This window comes from Nymphalis io, chromosome 20 (assembly GCF_905147045.1).
Source record: "Nymphalis io chromosome 20, ilAglIoxx1.1, whole genome shotgun sequence".
Lineage (NCBI taxonomy): Eukaryota > Metazoa > Arthropoda > Insecta > Lepidoptera > Nymphalidae > Nymphalis > Nymphalis io.
This window is the reverse complement of record NC_065907.1, coordinates 6,802,877-6,821,142: the sequence shown is the minus strand read 5'-3', so window position 1 is coordinate 6,821,142 and position 18,266 is coordinate 6,802,877. Positions and strand designations below refer to the sequence as shown.

Sequence of the window (18,266 nt, the reverse complement as noted above, 5' to 3'; positions counted from 1 at the left end):
TTTTTATACAAAACAAAGATAGTGAAATGGTTAGAACACATGAATCTTAACCGAAGATTGCTGTTTCAAATCCGTCGAGCACAAATTGAGTTTTGATAAGTTTAGACTGTTTATTTCGTCTCGTGCGTCGGCGCAGGAAATTATAAGACATGCATGTTTCACACACATGCCATATATCTACCAAACCGCATTGTAGCAACGTGGTGGAATAAGCTTAAAGCCTCAAATGAGGAGGTCTTAAACTAGCATTGATACATTTACAGCCAACTACAAAAAATACATTAATTATACTAATAATAAACAATTAATGTAAACATTTATCAAACATTCAAATCAGCCGCTTTCAAAAGTTCTCTCTACGCAACTAACAGTGTTATTCGGTACTAAAATATCTATAAATTCCAATTAGTGTCAATACTAATAAATGAAATGAAATAAAGTTTTATTAAGGTTCTCTATTGCATATATCCATCCATAATTATAGTATATAAATAAAAATTTCTCGAAGCATTTGTCACGGCTCATCACCTACCGAGGTTGAATACAATGAATCACGATAGACAACGAGTATATAATCATCATAAAGTGACTTTTTTATATTAGCCGGGAGGGAAAATGACTCTACTCCACCTGATGGTAAGTGGTAGTAGAGTCCAAACGCGACGACAGCCAGTACAGTCGGGAAGAATGTTCGGCATTAGCCGCCCCTGCCTTGCCTGCCTGTTGGAAGGAACCCGGGTTGTGAGAGGAAGGGAACACGTGAACTGGTAAGGAATTCACAGTCACAGTTAGGCGGTGACATCGAAAATTGATGTCACAGTTAGGTGGTGTCATCGAGAGCCAGTACGCGTCGACTTATGAAGGAAGGGGGAAACAGGAATTAGAGAAAATAATTCCTCAGAGCATTCGCCGTGATACAAACAACGACTGAAACAAAATTGCGGTATTCTAACTTCGAAACACACCTATGCCATTTACCCGAGTTGCTAATAAACAGAACCACAATACAATCCCCTATTGCGTAGCGTTTCCTAGCAAATGCATCAATAGCTTGACCAAATAACCTTTTAACATAAGCGGTTGCACTTTCATTGCAATCGTTGCAGCTGCCATCGCGGCGACTTCGCAGTCGACCTGTCACCTCGCTGTTTACGATGATGACTGTAACCGCCGTCACTAAAGTTCACATTCTCTCAAATTATGCTAGAGAACTTTTATATCTCTATGAGAAGTCTCAATGCTCAACAAACCTTTTTCAAAACATTCTAAATTGATCGCTGTACTAAGGCTAATTCAATTTAGTACAAATGTCACAGCCTGAAAATGTCCCAGTACCGGCTTAAGATCTTATCTCTTTTTGTGGAGATTGTTTGAGGCTTACTCCACCGCGCTACACCAATTAGAGATACAGTACACATCTAGTAAATCTAACGACACATCAAGTTTATTCATGATATTTTGATTCATTGTTGTAACTATTCAGCCATCTCGAGTTAAAAAATAAAATTTAGTATTTTAGATAATATTGTCGCCAGCACTAAAAATGTCAAATGTTAAACGATATCGGTTAATTGATTTTCAATACAGTTGCAAGATTTGATCTAAACAAACATATAGGTGATGTTAGGCAAAAGTTTGTACTATGATTATGATTTTATAGGTGCTTTTTAGAGTTTAATAATCTAACAACACCACTGAAGTACACTTACTCTCAAGACAACAGATTTTTGTGTTGTATGCGTGATATAATGAAAGGTATAATTAAACGGTACTTCGTGCTCATTATAATATATAAACTTACAGTACTTAATTATCGAAAGAAAATATACAAAGACGTATTTTAACGAATAATGTCTGTATGTAATCGTTGAAAATAAATTTATTCTAATATTTTAGAAACGTAAGATTAATGTGCATTGAAAGATAAACGAACTACGCTTTCGTAGCACAATAAATAATTTGAATTCTGAGCAATTGTAGTAAAATTGAAAGATTATGAGAACGTTTTGCCCTTTGCATACTTAAACTATACTTTAATATAACTTTCGTATTTATTAGCAGTTGAATTTCAAAACAGTATTGTTTTTAAGTGAACATACTGAGTAAGTACCTCGTATTTTTTGAATAATATAAAAGTTTCGCTTTTTTCTATTTATTTCTACGCTATTTTTTTACAGTTTTAACTTAGATAACCTCACTTTTTATTAAGATTACTTTAACGAGGAGTCAATTTTTAAAAAGTACTGTGTTATCTTAATACTAATCACTAGCTGAGCCATAACAGACAAATACATTTAATTAATGTACTGCTGAATCTTATGGTCTTAAATGCCTTCACAAAAGGACGCATATACTGAAATGTTTAGCAAATATTGATGTTTTTTAGAGTGACAGTTACTACTTTAAGATTTAAAAAAAACTAAATAATAAACAGTAACAGTTGTTTGAGATTATATAACGCCCGCCCCGCCATAGTTGTAAATTTTTGATACATTGGATAACATTATTGCAATTTTCGTAGAGATCTCCAATTTTTTTGAAAATAATATTCAGCCTATATGACTCGCTCATAATGAAGCTTACTGCAGGTGAAAGATCAGTTTAGTATTTTTGAAATTTTTAAAATCAGTTTAGTATTTTTTGAATTTATCATATAATTTATAATTATAAACAAACGTACAGAAAAAATATTCTAATCTCTATAAAATATTAGCAATGATATATTTGAAGTGACACATAAATAAATAAACGCTTGGTTCGATACTGTCATTATGTTTCTATTAAAATAATGTCACTGATAATCAGTATTTTTTCCTAGAGCCGGAGCAGCTCTCTAGTGTAAGTATAAGTAAAGCGATACAACGATTAAAATCTATATAAGGGGATAGAAACAATGACCGTATCATATTATAAAGTAGAAACAATCGCCATCGTCTCGATTTTACAGTTTATGCACAAGAGCGTATTGAGGGCGTATTAGATCATGGCACGCCTCGTAAACATAATACAAACATCACGGATATGTACTATCTACGTGGAAAAGTAATTTATTTTAAATACCTAAATTTAAATACCCAAGCTCTTATATATATAAATTCTAATTTATTTAATAAATATAAAAACATTACACTACTTATTGATATTAAAAGTAAAGGCTACCGCTAAAAAGCACCGGTTTGGATAAAAAATAAAAATCTCCCCCAGAACAAACCCTACGGAATGCTTACAATTTTCAATGTAATAAAAAAGTGACCAGTTGATTCTCAAGGTATAGTGTCATCCATAAACTCACTAATTGTATAATAATAACTTCAAAAGAACAGCGAGCTCACAATTCCTTTTTATATTCCTTTGTAATGTTTTCAGTACTGTATGCATTGTATGTTAGTTTCTTTATTCCATCATAATTTTTAAATGCATGAACAGATTTGAGTGTATGGGGCACCCTTCACATGCCGAGTGATACTGACTATGAATACGTTCAATCATTCATCGGTGTAGTTGTGTTTTTTTTAATTTTAATGTTAAAAAAATGTTTATTAAAAATATATTTTGAATCTCTAACTAAGTTCAATTAGGATTCTAATAATAACCCAAGAAGATATAATCAAACTTACGGCTCTCAGACCATTAAGCAAGCTGTACCGTTGAGGTATTGAGGGCTGAAACGAAGTTCACATAGATTAATTAACTAAATATCTAAGTTATATTACTTACAGTAAATCAAACCCAGGCCCGAGGCTGCGAAGCAATACCGCTAATAGCAGATCGTATTTATATTAATTCTGAAGTCGATTATTTCTTCGACATTTTAATCAAAACAAAAGACGTAGATAACCATTTTACGAGTATATTTAGTTATTTTCCCGACTTCAATTTTATTGTTTGCTCAAACCGTTTCGCTAAAGCATAAATTGTTCGATTAAACTTTCATAATTAATTACGAATTACAATATTTGAATTCTATTTAATTATAAAATTAATAACATAGGATATTTCATATGTAAACAAAAAACATGCATTAGATAAAACCGGTTATTGATAGCTTAAAGAAAGCTGCGTATCGATCAAACAATTTCGTTAGTGAAATCGAAATTAATCGCGTTCAAGGTAATCGCAAGTACACTACCTGCAACAATGGTCATAGACTCAGTTTAAGATTTTAATTTACAATCATTTTTATTACAACTACTCGTTTATTTCTGCTGATGAGAAAAGTTAAAAAACCAACACTATATAACAATGTATAATGTGATAATGATATAATTTGTTCCACATTTCTCTTTACATGTATATTAACATATTGCCAAAGGAAGTTAACGTAAACAATACGATATTTATAAAATTATAATGAGACTTGCAGAATTAATTAAATTATAATTCCATTGAAATGTACTATATTACAAAAATATTCTATTTATTCGTTTCTTTTTTACAAGTTTTTATTTAACTTGTAATGTTTGTTTAGGTTAATAAATCTTGGAAGCTGAACTAGAACCACTTCCTCTTATCCTACGAAGTTAAACTCCTCAACCACACACTTCTGCTTCCTCAAAAGACTTTTGCGGCCATGCTTTTATGAGCTTGATTTTTGTATTATATGTGTTAATTATTAATAGTTCAGTTGCATTCTTATAAATTGTTTATAATTGAATTTAACAGTCCTCAAAAGATTGGCTAGTTTTCGCTGCACTGACTGCGCAGGAGTGCATAGATGCACTTGTCAGCTATGAATTAAAGTACGATGCTACTACTGAAGTACGATGCTAAAACCGAATCGAATTTTATTACTAACTAATACCTTAATACAAATAATTTGAAAACTGATTTTTATCAAATCAATATTCTCAAAATGAATAACAATTGTAATGTAGGTAAATTGATAAGTAATTCCTTATAAACAAGCATTCATACATATGACATATATCTTATTTACAATCACATGTCTGCATCACCGGTTTTAAACAAACTTGCAAAACTTTCCCCTATAATATTAGCATAGATAAACAAACTGCGTTTAGGTCTGTTTTCTAGCGACAGTTCCGACTTAATTATTCTACGTTTTCCATTTTAAAGAAATAATTGATAAAATTATTAGAGAATTACAAAAATAGGTTTAACAGAATTAAAAAAATATATACGCTGTTGCACCAAGCTAAAAAAGAAATAGATATACATAGTAACTTTCACGTTTATAATTAACACTAATAAAATATTATATTAAAGTAATATTTGTGTTGTAAGAAAGTATTTATATGGGTACAATTGCATAATGTTATGTTTCCGTTAGAGCCGAAATGCCTCGGGCATAGCTAGAACAAATGAACCACTGAGGTTCCATGTGCTTAGTTTGTGAAAACTACATGTTTCGGAATAAATAATGCTCCAAAAAGCTAAACTCCCTCAAGAGGAGGAAGGCCTTTGCCCAGACGTGAAACATTTAGACGATGTTACTATACTGTACACATTACATCTCTCAATCATTGCTAAAAATTACATATTACTGTTAAAACAATTTTGAATGCTAGATAAATATTTGCATTATATAAATGGATATGAAATTCGTATATCGCCACTATTCTGGTGTCTATTGGTGACAATATCGCAAGGCGAACGCAAACAAACGATATACTTGTGACCACTAAGTGATTCCTTTTGCAGTTTTGAGACAGAATTAACAAAAAATATATGTATTAAGCTCCAACTATCTGCATTGAAAAGGCTTGCTTTTTCATTTTTAACGGGTTATATGTTTTCCTGCAAAACCCTAACACTAGACCGCTGATTTCCTTCTTAAAGACATTATAAAAGTAAAATAGCGTATATTGCATCGCATTTTTATCTTTATATAAAGTAAAACTTACAATAGGTAATTCAACACTAAATGCTATTAAATCGCGACAGATATGTTTTGTACAATGATAAGGCAAACGTTCATTATTTTTATATATATATATATATAATATATAATATCTTATTAGTAGTCTTTTCTCTTTCATCGATTTCATCGATATTAATTTGTATGTATTTATAATTTTCGGCAAAGATAAATGCTGCAAATGTCAGGTGAAATAGAGGCTCTCAATAGAGCAATATGGTGAATATTTATCGTCATATATATATATATATATATGACGATAAAAGCCAATGCAAAACAATATTCAAATAGTTTTTGGAAATGTTAAGTGACAGGCCCAAACGATCAATCATATTTCGAACACCTGAAGTCACGCTTTGCACTTTGACGTAACGAATAATATTTTGCAAGTCACGACTGTGGGAACAAGAGGAAACTGTATCAATTATGATATTGATACAGTTCGCAAAACATTCGATCTCCGTTTATATCGTTAATAAAAAATAAGAAACTTTAAATTTTATATTACATGTTTTAATGGAGTGTTCAATTTCTTGAAAAACCGACAATTTTAAAGTTGATGCATCTCGTATTCCGATCCAAAAAAAGTAAAAGTAAAAGTTATATGTATGTAAAAGCTATTATAACTTAACGGTATAATAGTCGCACAGTATTGTGAAAGTCGCAGGTTCGATTCTGACCTCTTGAGTTTTATCGTAAATACTCCTAGCAAAAATTTAGCGTTGAGTTAGAGAGAAAAACAGGAATTTGTAAAGAGAGAAATACATTTTACATGCCTTTATATGTAAGAGATTTTTGTTATTTGTAGCAGAAAGACGGACGAAATGGTCTACCAACAAGAACAGATATCCAATTTACCCATACACATTAGCAGTATAAGAAATATAAACTATTAAGCACTGCCATTTAAAAAATTCACAACTGAACTAAAATTTATTAACAAACAAACAAACAATTAATGAACAATTGCTTTTTATTAAACTTGGGGTTTGAACTTGATCGGTATCTAGAGCTTTACAAGCCACTAGTTCAACGAGGCCGTTACTGTCCAATATATATCAATATAATGTACATGCCTAGTCTGTTTCTATAAACAAATTCCTAACGCACAGACAGGTTAGTTAATACAAACCAGCAATAAACAAAAACGGTACCGCTCGCAATTTATAGTGAGCCTACTATTATATAAACTTAGCAACAGGCGACGTATGTTGTTAAATATTCATTACTTTCAAGTTGCCAATAAAATTTATGGCATCAAAGTTTTAATTTAATTGATTTAATCATGTAATTGACTTACTTGAATCCGTAATTAAATATTTAAAAAAATGTTCAAAATTGGTTTCTTAAACATTTGATAATACATTTATGCGCTGAAATAAACAATATAGATAAAAACGAATTGTGGTACATAAAAATGATCCTAAGGCGCCACAGGATCATAAAACTAAGTTTTAATGACGAGTATCGTAAAACGTATTCGAAAAACACTATAGCGTGACTTCTTTTTTTTTTTATAGAATAGGAAGGTGGACGAGCATATGGGCCACCTGATGGTAAGTGGTCACCAAACGCCCTTAGACATTGGCATTGTAAGAAATGTCAACCATCGCTTACATAGCCAATGCGCCACCAACCTTGGGAACTAAGATTTTATGTCCCTTGTGCCTGTAATTACACTGGCTCACTCACCCTTCAAACCGGAACACAACAATATCAAGTATTGCTGTTTTGCGGTAGAATATCTGATGAGTGGGTGGTACCTACCCAGACGGGCTTGCACAAAGCCCTACCACCAGTAGGTACCACCAGTACTTCTACTTTAAAATAAATATTTAGTAATGTTGCCTTTACTTATCATGCAATTGACGTAAACACAACTTGTATGTGTAGAAGAAGTTATGTGAAATAGGCACTAGTGTTGTGTGAAATACTTGAGGTAGTATTGAGTAATAGTTATTCATTTAATTTATTATTATGTGTCAAGCCATAGTAAGTAATGTTTAAATTTGACAATTATATGAAAATTGTTACACGGCTGGTTATTTTATTTGTAAGATAAGGTATAAGTCTAAGTTAAATGATATAAGATTTATTTGTCAGGAAACAATTGTTATCGTCAAAAAATACAAAAATAGAACAGTAATAATCTTGATGTTGATTTTGTCACTGCAGGTATATCCACGAGACTAATTGTATCCGAAATATGCATTTTCCTTAACTTGATCATGAATGAAGCTTCACGTTTTAAATTCATTCATGAAATAAACCAAAATACAAAAACATTTTCCACTTAATTACTTCTACACACAATTATTTTGTTTCCTTGAAACTAAATAAAAGCTCATATATATGTTAAATGACACGTTAACAGTAAACATTAATAAAACTTTCCTGCGTGTTAACAGCTCAGCTACTATAAAACATGTCAAGGAATAAATCTCTCGAAACCATTCTCTGAACTATCAAATGGAAACAAGAATAGAATAACGTTTTATACTTCCTACAATATAAACGGTAAGGTGTGCTGGATTACTCAGATTGATGGTGCCCTTATCGTACGAAGCATTTATAAATATTATTGAGATGAAATATTTATAGCTTTTGTACATCAGTTTTGTGTAGTAGCTCATTAACACTTCTCGGCTTTATGAGTTTTATTAGACACCATTATAATTATTGATATCAACTCTGTACATGTAACAGAAGTTTAACGACAGAAAAATTGCTTATAACGTTATATATACATAGAAACGTTGTACACAAGTTAGAACTAGAATTACTTAAAGTAATGCAATAGTTATATACAAGTAGTGATAGTAAGTGAGCCTCCGTTTTATGTTATAACACTTATGATTTAACCTATAAATGTACGTGAGGGGATGATTAGTTAAACAATGCTTTGCTACTTCATCTTTCAAATTTTATTTATCATCAATTAGCTCTGTTATATCGTGGACTGGACTATAAGCAGTCGTTGTTTCATATTCGTATCATTGTTTAAAATAGAACACTATTCCACTGAACTAGTTATTCATTTTAATTTTACTCCTAAACTTTCGATTACAACTTTACCATTCATTCAAAACGGCATTTTTTTCACAAATACATAATGTAAATAATTTTTTTTTTTTTATATTCGCCGGGAGGGCAAATGACTCTACTCCACCTGATGGTAAGTGGTAGTAGAGTCCAAACGTTATAAATACCATAGTTCAGTCAAGATCTCGATCAATGATACGAGTATCATGTCAATTCAATGTCAGTTATTTATTTATCTCCTACTGTGATTGAAATGGACTATAATTTGTACTTCTTTTAATATATATCAAATTGTTATTGTCGCCTATTAAACGAACTCTACAAAATGTAACGTCAGACTCGCAAAAACACACAAACAACCGTGACCGATTGAATTGAAGTTAAATTTATACCTCAATTGAATAACCGCAGTGTCGTGAGAACGTTTGGTTTTTTTTTATTGCAAGAATAAAACGTACGTTTACGACCTGAACCAAATGTTTTGAAAGCTTTAAAATCAAACAATTGTCTTATTATATAACAATCAAACAAATTTCTACTTTTCGTATTTAAATCGTTTCCAAAGTCTTTATACATCTTTATAAAAAGTTTATTTAAAAACTGGGACGTGAAAAAACGACTAAGGCCAAACTAAGACATTACAAAAACATTTATGTCGACATAGATACGGATGTTTAGAACGAGTCCAGTTTTAATAAAATCGCTAATATAATTAAAATATAATACTAATTATGATTATATCTATCACGAGTGCTGAAATTTTGAAAACAATGTAATAATGTAATTTGCAACATTTCTCGGAGTAAAAGTAAATAGTTAGTCTGTAAATATCTCGCTGCTGGGCTAAGTACTCTTCTCTTATTGAGAAGAAAGTTTAGATCTTATTTAATCACGCTTCTATAATGCGGTATTGTATGTACATATAACTACATTATATTCTCAAGGGTTATATTTGATCAAAACATTAAAAAAAAACTATAGAAAAAATGTCCTTCAAATTTTACATTTTTTTAATTTAACTCGTATTTATAGGGACGTGTAAAGGACGCACAGCTTAAATCTGTAATTGCTAGCTTTAGGCACGCTCTTTAGTAGTTTTTTTTAGAGCACGGTAGTGGGGTGTTTGAGAATAATGAACAATTTTTGCAACACTGCCTGTAGTTGATAAGAAATGTAGGTTAGCGCCTTAGTTCAACGGTGTTCAAACCAAAACTTTATAATTAAACATTGTAACTGTATTGAATGTTTGCTTTCAAATACTAGTTAGGAATCTTGTTTGAATTGAAATGTTGTAACTGAGGTCTTTCAATGTTTCTGTCCAAAGAGGTAGGTAAGATCAATATGGTAGCTGTTACAAATGAATTGTGGTTCTGTGGTCCTTCCTATTATTATTTTATAATTTATGTGAATTAAGTTTTTTAATAAAAATTAATATTCATTTCAACTCTTATCGTATTACGTGTATAATTTTTTAAATACAAGGAATAAAAGCAGATGACGCAAAGAGCGCATTCAATTTAAAAATGCAAAATTTTATGCACTTTTCTACATCTATATGATGATATATATTTGTTTGAGTTTAATGAACTTCGACATCATTTGACCATTTACGAAAATTGACACAAGGCTTTTATATTATTTACTTTACATCAATCACCGCTAGTTGACGTTCTAGTACAAAAAATTTGGAACGTTCAACCGATTGCCATGACAATTAGTATACATACACAGACAAGCACAACGTATGACGGGTTTTACTATTACATAATTCTACATTGTATAGTGTATCGCAGTAAGAACATGTTACTCGATTTATTTTGAAAACAGAATTCTCTTAAAATGAAAAAAATATTTCATATAGTAAAATAATAGCCCCATTGAATGGAGTACAGGCATCTGTAAATTTAAATTGCTTTCCGAATACCTCGCTTCTCTGTCCCACTTCCGCCAATCTTAATAATTCTATTCGATTGTACTTGCTAGTTGGATTGCCTTAATTCTTATCTATATTGGTAGAAAGTAGATTTCGGGTCAGAGGAATGTATACAATTCATTTTTTAACTATATAATGAAAGTTCCCAACACTTTCCAAAGTACCGAACCATCTCGATCACTTAGATAATTTTCATAATCACGATCACCTCGTGTTGAATTATTTACTTAACGGTAAATTTTCGATCAGATGAAAATAGTCATATCAAACATTATGTAGGTAACAAACGACCACAATTTTAAGCCGATACTCACAAGTCTAGTATACAACTAATTTATTATTCAAACTGTTTAAATCAGCATCATTATATGTTATCCTGGTATTAACCACGATCATACATTTTTAATTCTACGCTATAAATAGATTTTAAATAATCAGTAACGAATAAGTATATAAATTTTTAAAATTAAGAATACAAATAAATGTTAATTATATAATTAGTTATAACATTATTAAATACTATTTTTAAATGATTATAAAAACAAAATATAATAGATGAATATTTGCATAATACATATAAAAAGTATTGAGTAGCAGCATTAGTTAAAAGGCGGTCCCACAAATGATATATTTAACGACGACTTCATAGCTTACAATAATGCGTAGAACCTCAAGGCGATTACAGAAAATAACCGGATGTTATGGACCGTGTACATCGACTACATCAAAACAGAGTACATTTTCTATGTACGTGATTAGGTACATATTGTAAATAACTAATGATTATTTTAAAATTAATCAAAGAATTATTAAAAATATGTTAATTATCTTGTATCTTGAAGCCGAGATGGCCTAGTGGTAAGAACGCGTAAATCTTAACCGATCGTGGGTTCCAACCCGGGCAAGCACCACTAAATATTCATGTGCTTAATTTGTGTTTATAATTCATCTCGTGCTTGACGGTGAAGGAAAACATCGTGAGGAAACCTTCATGTGTCTAATTTCACTGAAATTCTGCCACATGTGTATTCCACCAACCCGCATTGGAGCCGCGTTGTGGAATAAGCTCCAAACCTTCTCCTCAAAATGGAGAGGAGCCCTTAGCCCAGCAGTGGGACATTAACAGGCTGTTACTGTACTGTACTGTAATTATCTTGTAATTATTTACTAAGTATAATATGCCTTTATACAAAATCGTATTTGAATTTGTTTAGCTATTTATGTAGTCTTACGTTGTTACAACAAGTATACATGCTTTAACATTCACAATTTTAGTAAGATAATATATAATATTATTTTAAGTTATCAGTTTTTTTAATATTTAAAATATTAAATACGTAACCAAACACAGTTGGATCTTATACATGAGTAATGAAAAAAAACAATGGTCTGATATTACATTAAATATCTAGATAATGAGAAAGAGTCTACTAATTTTGTTTTACTTACAAGATAATAATTATTGTACACTTTTTTTAAGTATTTCATTCCAAGCTTTATTAATACTACTTGCATGAATATTACTGTTTTATAATAAAATAATGTATGTATGCATTAAATGCTGATCATAATGGTTTTTTATTTATGAAACACGTTATAAATATTAAAAAAAAAGTATTATCATTAGCATTTTATATTCCGAATATTATTGTAAGACTTCTAGTTTTTCGATAATAATATTATAATTCATTCATTCAAAAATAAGGTAAATTTAAACATATTTATCATTAGAGTTATATACAAGCCAAATAAGTCATGGGAAATGTGTAATCTACTCAAAAAGTTTGCAACAGAATAATTAGCGGGCGAGGCGTGGTCAGCCGAATTCGACTGACTCGCTAATTTCACTTTCATACGGTAAATGGGCAACATCTACCGTTCAGTATTTTATCGCACATTTCAATCGTGACGGATGGATCCCTTTAATTTTAATACGATGTTTGTTTTTATTGACTTGAAAGTTTGGCAATAATGTTCAAGTTTCTAAACGTTTTAATTGTATGGTAGGGTAAGATTATACTAAATAATTAAGCTATATAACTATTGAGCTAAATTTGGAAAAAAAGTGTAATAATGAAATAAGAAGATGCCGAATAAATGCCGAGTTACTCGAAGAATTGAGTTAGAGCAAGCATTACTGCATTTTCATGTGCTTAATTCATTCAATGTCGAGGACGCCAAGCGGCGTCTACAACATCCGTGAGGTTGAGCACTACTGACTTTTTTAATTATAAGTTGCTCACGTTGAAATCTATGGTCTCGAGTCGAAGACGCCGATGGGCGCCTAAGAAATAGAGATGCCGCCGACACTCATGGGCAGCCGCTTGCAAATGTACGGTGACAGTAACGCAACTACTTTCTTGGTCGACAATGAATTAATTAATATATATTTAAAACGTGTCTTGTGCAGTAAAACACACAATACTTTCATCATCATGTTGACACACACGGGTTTTTGATGATGATGAAAGTGATGATGATGAAAGATTTTCTAAGACATTCATATCCCCAAAACCCTTAGTGATTTGCGTGCTGGAATAAGTTTCTCCTTGAGAAGAGTTAAGGCCCCTGACAATAATGGGAAAATTACGAACTGTTTTGATTATAGTCTAAGCATATACATAAACTTTGTTTATAACGATACCACATGAATCACTCGTATCGATTACAGGATCTTTGTTGACACTTCGTTATCATTCGTGCTCATCGTTTCGGAAAATGTGTCGAGGAAACACTTACGTGTGCATATGTATTTGTAAGAAGCCAATTTATTTCAACGACATACGCCGACACCGCCTTAGCAACCTGACAAGTGACAAAAACTTTTAGTCATTAGAATAACAGATCTGAACTCTGGTGAGAATAAATAAAATTAAAAAAACTAATAATTAGTGGCCAAACTTTTTGACTAACAGCAAAAAATAGAATACTATAGAAAAAAAAACAATAGTCCTTGAATATAGTATGAAAAGATGAGATAATACAACTTCCAATTTCCTTCGTTTTTCATTGAATCGAGTAACACATTTTGCATAATCATCGTCAACACCTGAAAAAAGTACCTGCTTAAAGTTACTGACCTAATAAATAAAACTTTAATTAAAGTTTCAGAATTGGAAATCTAATTAGTTGTTACACTTGAAGGCGCTCCATTTTTTTGTTTACAAAACTAATTTAATCCTATTATATTCATAAACGGTTACTGACCATGCCAATAGTAATAATTCATTTAGAAAATATAGGACAGCTGGTATTCTTTAAAAAAAGTTACTAATACTTAAGAAAAGGTTTTTTTAATGTTTTCAAGAAGTGCATTCTACACATACTGGTTAGTATGTGTAGAATAATGCCTACTTAATGGAAGGGCTTTATGCAGGCTCGTTTGGGTAGGTACCACCCACTCATCAGATAATCTACCGCAAAACAGCAGTATTTAAATATTCTTTTGTTTCGGTTTGAAGGAGTGAGTGAGCCAGTGTAATAACGCGAGACACATCAATCATAGTTTCCAAGATTGGTGGCGCATTGGCGATGTAAAGAATGGTTAATATTTTTAACAATGTCAATCTCTATGGGTAGTGGCCATTTACCATCAAATGACCCATTTGCCGTCCGCGTATTATTAAAAAAAAAAGAAAAATTTCTAATATTAAATCAAACTATGATTACATTACGTCTAATAAATTCAAGTATATTATATACATTACGATATTAGCATAACAGTTCCAGTTTAGTATATCACCGCTATAGATGTGACACGGCTTATTAAACTTCAATGAAATCGAAAGTAGATCGATTAGACCCTTTCAATGCTTACTTCCTATTCAAAATACGAGACCGAAAGTAAAATCTAGATCAGGATTACCATTTCAATTTTATATAATAAAGCTAACGGGAAAACACTCTTTATGCGGATGTAACTGGGTCGTTAATTGTGTACAGCGACAGGTGAAAACATTGTATCTGTTGTATGAACGATCCCATGCTGTGAACAATACCCTCGCGAAAATTATTTAGAACCGGATTCACTTTCGCCATAATAAATCATGTTAGACGATACTTATGTTAGATTAGCTTACGAATGCGACCACACGTACAAGAAACTAGATTATTTAATTATTTATAATAAATTACTCAGATTAATTACAATTTAAAAATAAATTAGTAATAAATCTACAACCATAGCTTCTTACAAAATAAAAAATAGTTTAACTGTTGCCATTTTAAATTAATACAATATAAGTTAATAAAACACGACTGTACAAATATATATAAGATATAATAATAAAACATTTAAAGATCACAAAAAAATCTGTATCAGGTATAATAATAATAATAATATCCGGGGACATTTTTCACACACGGCCATCTGATCCCAAATTAAGCTTGTACAAAGCTTGTGCTATGGAAACCAGACAACTGATATACTACATATACTACATTTCTTTTGTAAATACACACTTATATAGATAATTACACCCAGACTCAGGACAAACAGACATGTTCATGCACAAAAATGTCTGTCCTGGGTGGGAATCGAACCCACAACCTTCGGCGTGAAAAGGCAAGGATCTACCAACCACGCCAACCGGCTCGTCAAAATCAAAGGTATCACTCGCCTTATATAATGATGACGTCATCACTAATCAATAGTGTAACCGTAACAGCCTGTGAATGTCCCACTGCTGGGCTAAAGGCCTCCTCTCCTCTTTTTGAGGAGAAGGTTTGGAGCTTATTCCACCACGCTGCTCCAATGCGGGTTGGTAGAATTCACATGTGGCAGAACTTCAGTGAAATTAGACACATGCAGGTTTCCTCACGATGTTTTCCTTCACCGTAAAGCACGAGATGAATTATAATCACAAATTAAGCACATGAACTGTACAGTACTAGACGTTCAAAAATTCTATCGGTATAAAATACCGTACTCTGCGGTGAAGGAAAACTTAATCGTGAGGTGAAGGAAAAATCAATAGTGTATAAATAAGATAATAATCAAATTAAGATGCGTAAATGCACTCAACTTAGCTCCATCGCAGTCGGTTACATCCAAACATAGCATATACTCATAATGATACAAAGATCGCTATCTATTACGTTTTAATTAAATTTCACACGTTATGTAAACATAGCGAACTTAGTCGGATTCACGTTAGAATGAATTATTGTAAAAAAATTGCTTATGTGTTTAATTTTTAGTAACTGTATCCTATATATAAGCAGATTATATTCTAATGCAAATGCGCTTGCTTAACTGGAGAAGCTGTTTTGTCAAACCGTTACATTAAAGTGGCTTAGTAAAATTTTAATATTACGTAATTACCTTTTACTTGCGATTTCATTTTCGAGATAACGTTAAATTAAATTTATAATGATGTAATATCCCTAAGTCCTTCATTATTTCAAATTAAAACTTCTTTATTCAATTTAGAAGCCGCATACTTCCGGGTCAATTCTTATTGTTTACAATTTTAAATATTAAACAGAACTAGTCTGAAAGCGATTGTCTTATTCATACATATCTAGGTTTTATCGTGTACGAACTTACGTATTATATAATAACATTTAGCACAAAACGTTCCTTTACTTTTTTATACTTTAGCAACAGAGGCAATTTTTGGAGGTTTTCTAAGGTAAGTTCTCTATTATCACGTTAAGACGTTATTACTATTTAAGTATACTGCTCTAAATTATAAGATCTACTAAAACTTGCTTCAAAATCAAAGAGACACGCCGTGTAACTTAAGTTTAATAGTCTTTTAATACTAATATACATTAACGATGATTTATATTTAAATGAATCATAAATATTATACTAACTAATTCAATGTCTATATGCCATACTTTAAAACAACATTTATACTTGATATCAAATTGGCTTCCTATAAAATAAATGGCATATATTTTTTATTAACGGAAACATTAAATAAACATATTATAATATGATTTAATGTCTATCGGGATCTCACGACGAGACGTCCGTCCGTGTCTCACAAAGAAAACTTGTAATTATCGTAACGAGTAAATTTTCATCTTTAGTGAAAGCAAACATTTCTGCACTTTCTTCATCATCGCATAAAGCATGATTCGAATCAAATGAAAACCTGACACCATAGCGACATCGTACTACCGGAATATAAATCAGGAAAATATTACATGAGATGGAAACGTACTGGAATACGATGAAAACATTTGAAATTAATTTATTATTAATCTGTTTATTCGCATATTTGTCTTTTTACTTATCAATTTTGTATTAAGCGTTCAAGATTTAGTCGATTGGGATATCTTTTATTTCACAACATTTCGGAACCTTTAGAAGAAAGCAGATAGTGTATTTTCTAATATGACACTAGCGCGATGGTTTGAAGTAATAAATTCACATTTATATGTACATATATACATGTAGGAGGTATTCGCCAACCCGGTGACAGTTCGCTATCTTGTTTAAATACCACGTGTGTGATTACGAAATCTTTGGAATTTCAGGTATTACAAGAACACTGTTATCTAATGATTTCCTTGTTTACGTTAGAACATGATGAGGAACATCATTTATCATTCACTTATTTATTATTTATTGCCTTATAAAGAAATAGCTTACATTACAGTAGAGGCGTCATGTAAAGAAGGTTACCTGAAATAAATAAAAATATGTTATTAGTAAAGAATTGATAATTGTCATTCAAAAATGTACTCAATTTAATAACGCAACGCATTTGTTTTTATGTGGTTTTATATGTGAATAAATAAAACATAATTTAAAACACAATCAAATCACAAATAAATCCAAATTCAATTTTTTAAGATACAATTATGGACATGGTGGCCAACTCCAATATTCGTGTTTCGAGACATGACGCCCAAAGCGACATCTTAATTAAACATGATACTTAACGTCGCTTTAACTAAGATTGAATTTTTTTTTCAATACTAAGCACCTGAGAATTTGTCAATCATTTATATAGACACCTTGTTACGTTGAATAAAAAAAAACACAAATATCCGATCTTTCGACGAGGGAAATACGCAGAACTGGATCAATTCATACCGATATTTTATATATGACATAACCAGAAGTAAAAAAAAAACACATTGAAATATATAGGTATACGCACAGTGAATCAAATGTGTACTCATTCAATATCAAATCATGTTAGGCTATTACAATAAAAAAAATATATAGTAATCCAACACAACAATTATGATAATTTTACTCAAGGATACATACATCAAAGAATGAAATCTACATAATTACGTCGGCTTTTGACATATCACTTTCGAATTCCTCGACGAGTTTCGAATAAGTTCCTACAAAATAAATATATAATTTCACACTTGCTTATCGGCTAACGATAAACGATACGTGAAAACGTTGCCCGTACGTTAATAAGAAAAAACTTAGAACCTTTC

General features: G+C 31.2%; 1 protein-coding gene across 4 annotated transcripts in view; it reads right to left on the bottom strand.

The window, feature by feature from the left end:
• Window positions 1–18,266, bottom strand: part of LOC126776305 (klarsicht protein) — a 222,788-nt gene that overhangs the window by 149,783 nt on the left and 54,739 nt on the right. The window contains exon 2 of one of the 4 annotated variants that reach the window (XM_050498712.1): window positions 17,458–17,490. The exons of the other annotated variants lie outside the window; for them this stretch is intronic. The gene's annotated coding sequence lies outside the window, so the exon portion shown is untranslated. The remainder of the gene's footprint in view (window positions 1–17,457; window positions 17,491–18,266) is intronic. 4 annotated transcript variants of the gene reach the window in all.